A 4,223-nucleotide genomic window follows, 5' to 3' on the forward strand; every position below is an offset into this window, starting at 1 on the left:
AAAGTGATTACTTATATATACGATCAGTTGCTTACGAATGATGGGACTATAATTAATATCAAAAATAGTTGGGAAAAAGACTTTGGTGCTCACCTAGATGACCAGACCTGGCGTAAGGTGTTAAATAATGCCAAGAAAATTACTAGATCAGACAAATCACATGAAGTACAATATAAGATAATTAACAAACTGCATGTGACTCCTGAAATACGTAGTAAATATGATGACTCATGTTCGGTAGCATGCAAGAAGTGTCAAAAACAACCAGGCACTTATTTTCATTTAATGTGGTCATGTCCATTGATTAAAATATTCTGGTCTACTGTCCAAACAGAGATAGAGAAGTTTCTTGGCATAAAAATGGTAATGGATCCTAAACAGTGTATTCTTGGTATCGATCTTTTGTCTTTGTCTGGTCAAACGGGTAAATTGTTGAATATTATGTTGTATGCCGCACGTCTGTCAATTTTGCATGCTTGGCTTGACGAGCACCCACCTACGTTAGCGATGTGGTATGAGAAACTGTTATCAATTGTTCCTTATGAAAGACTATCTCATGTGGTGCAAGGAACCTTATGGCGCATTTCCACTAGCACGGTTCGGCTCGGTACGGCACGGCTCGGCGCGCTATTGCGTGTTTCCACTAGCACGCAGTACCTGCAACCGGGTACAGTTTTGGTATCACCTCAGCCCTGGTTCCAAGCGAGCCGAAGCGTTACTAAAACGTGACGTCAGCCGACTGCCTTCCACTGATTGGCCGATGAGTGTCGTCACTGGAAGCGTCATAACCACTCGACGACCGACAACAGAAATGTTCCTGCTGAAGCTGTTATTACCAGAGAATTTCTAATATGTGACCCGCTCTGGCGAAATGAGTCGGAAGTCGCAACGTTCTATTTTTAGATAATCAGCTGATAACGTGGAAAATCAATAAAAACTCAAAAAAATTTTTTTTTGCTAATTTCAAAGAAATGACATTCAAAAACAATCTCCCAAAGTTTCATAGTCCAGATAATTGAGGAAAGGCACGTAAATGACTGTTGAAGTTGACTTACAACTTTTAACCCTCTAGAGAGGAGCACAACATTAGGCTAAATAACTTCTGAACCTGATAGGGACGAGCTGTAAACTGCATCTGAATCGTCAGATTCTCCGCTTTCCGAGGGTCCTTGAATGGTGCATTTATGACAACAAGGGTAGCCACGTGAAATCACAGTAGTACGGGGCCAGATGCTCAGCTGAGCGGTAGCAGCGATGCTAAACCGAGCGTTAGCATCGATGCTAAACCGAACGTAGCATGCTAACGCTTGCAGATGTTTTACTAGGCTAAACATGAAATATCTTCTGAACCGTTTATGATAGAGACGAGCTGTAAACAGCATCTGAATAGATACACTCTGCTTTCCGAGGGTCATTGAACGGTGCCTCTACAAGGTACGTGTAATCACATGGTACTGAACAGACGCCAGATTCACGGAAGGCTTTAAACCAGAGACGTTCTAAATTTTTTTGAACGCATTTTTCTCAGGTTTTCAATGGAGAGCAGTGAGTGGAAGACCATAATTAAAATCGCCATATCTTAAAAACTATCCAATGTATGACTTTGACTAGGGTATCATTTTAAAGCTTATTTTCTCCTCTTTCCATTGATACCAAAATCTCAATTTTGAAATTTGGGTCACTGCGACTCATTTTGCTGGATCAGGTCACATATTTAGACTGGCTCTGTTATTACGTGACTTTATTAAGTTTTAATATTTTTTCATGCGAGAAAGTAACTGTTTAGATCCCCATGTGCGGTTAGTTTATCCAAACGACGGCTGATTAGAAGTTTGCCCCGATGTTTTTCGGAGAAGTGAAGCTCCAGGTCCGAGCAGCGACCGCGACATCACAGAGGCAGCAGCCCGGCTCCTGACGTGCTCCGCCGGCCAGCCTACCACCGTCACCCCGAGGAGAACAGACCGCTAATTAACTTCCCCGATGGCTTTTTAGAGGTTTACCACCGGCTGGTTAAACTCTTAAATGTTGGTCTCATTGATTAAATCTAACAATTGTGGCTGTAGCAGCAGTTTGTTTGTGGTTAGAAAGAAGAGCAGCACTGCCTTGGGTTCTGTACGCACAGAAAACACCACATTTACATCAATAAATAAATGTTTTACAATGAACCAGGCCGATCTCGGAGCTGGCAAGACTCTCCGGTAAGGCATATTGAAAATTAAATGCCGTTATGGGGACGAGAGCAGTCAAAACGGCGGTTTAAAGCTAGCTACAGCGAGGGTAGGTTCACTTCCTGTTTACAAAGTAAAAGCACCAGTTCTATCGTAATGGCTTTCCTTATGATAAAAGGCAACAGGTGTTTTATTTTGTGAAAATAACCGGAAGTGCGTTGCTCACTACGGCTAGCTTTAGTAACGCCGACTTCGTTGAAACAAAATTGTAAACAGCTGGTATTTTGTCAGTTTTTCAACACGTTGGGGATCTAAACGACTACTTTCTCGCCTGAAAATGTTTCAAATGTTGCTAAAGTTATATATTTACAGAGTTTAGAGCGTTGCTCGGCGCCGTGTAAATGACGTCACGGCGGCACTAGTGATACTCAGTTGTAATGGAAACACAACCAAACCGAGCCGAGCCGTGCCGTGCCGAGCCGTATCGAGCCGAGCCGTGCTAGTGGAAATGCGCCATTAGATGAATTTGTTAAAGAGTGGACCCCCCTGAGTATGTTTTTTGGATGCGAGTGGCCTTCAATAATAAGTGTTGGTGTAAATTAAGACAACACCCCCACACACACACCTTTTTTTTTTGTTCTTTTCTTTTTTTTTTTTTTTTTTTTTCCTGTCTTTTGTGTTTTTGGTTCTTATTATATTATGTAGTATTATTTTGTGTTGTATGTTGTGTTCGCGACAGCGGAAGGCTGTACATTTGTGTTGTTTTTCTGATGAGCTTGTCTTGCTGTCAATGTAAATTAAAAATTAAAAAGAAAGTTAAAAAAAAAAAAAAAAAAAGAATAGAGATGTCCGTCGGCTGCCTTTTTTTTTCTTTTTTTTGTATTTCGGCTCCCCAATGACCAGCGCGATCGAACTTTGACGTTAGTCACGTGACAAGCGGCCAAAGCGGCTGAAAATATTTGCCGTTTTGGGAGCTGTCTTGTCTGACGCCTAGGATCCACTGGCGTCAATGCGATTTCTTGCCGGACGCGACGCCTCCAAAAAAACGGACGCTTCGGTAGGCGGGAACACAGACCGGCGAGTTAACGGACAGTGGACAAACAGACCCCCGCCCCCCCGAGCTGTTCTCTATCTCGCTCCCCATTGGACAGTGACCCTGCGTCGGACGCATTCATTTGCATAAAGTTGAGCTGCGGTCAACTTTTTGACGCGCCGCAACTGCGTCATAACGGTTTGACGCGTCCCATAGAAAATGAACTGGCAGCCGCGTCGCGTCGGACGAAACGAACGCCAGTGGATCCCAGGCGTGACGCCCACCCTCGAGCGTTTTTGACGCTTTGGAAGCTTTTGGTGTGAACGTACAGTCATACTTCAATACTGTAACATAGCTTTACTATGCTAGCTAGTACGTTAATACAGTGTTGTTAGGAGGCCAGAAGATAACGTTAACGTTAAATTAAACCTTGCTTGTTAACCTTTTTTTGTTTCTTTGTAACTTAGCGACCGTAACCAAGTCCAGCACCAGAAAGGTTAACACAGTGGTCACCACTGGTCTGAAGCTAACATTAGCTGCTAACATTAGCTGCTAATCAGTTAGCATTTGTTCAATAACAGCAGTTATTTACTGTTGACGTTACACTCTGCTCCACTTACCACCACTGTTACATTCCTCTTTTATTTACTTCAGTCTCTCTTTTCCTCTCTTCTTGCCTCCAGACGGACTCTTCTTCTTCCCCTCGGCTTCATTAGAAACTCACAAAGTGAAAACTCAGGTGCATCTGCACCATTATTACGCTCGACGACGTACGACGTTCGACGTGTCTCCACGGCAACGGCGGCCGTTGCCATGCCCTGACGTCATCAATCCTTCCATGGCCCGATGACGTCGTCGAACCTCGAGATCAAAGCCACTACGTCACGGGCGCGTGTGTGAAGATCAAAGGCAGAAGAACAGAGAGAGAAGTCATTCAGAGAGAAGACAGAGGAGGCAACAGGTGGAAAAACTCACTGATTCAACTGTCAGATTAGAGAAAACTAAACAAGAAGACACATTAA

The sequence above is a fragment of the Trachurus japonicus genome, chromosome 16 (assembly GCF_045865225.1).
Source record: "Trachurus japonicus isolate A0001 chromosome 16, Traja_1.0".
NCBI classification, from domain to species: Eukaryota; Metazoa; Chordata; class Actinopteri; order Carangiformes; family Carangidae; genus Trachurus; species Trachurus japonicus.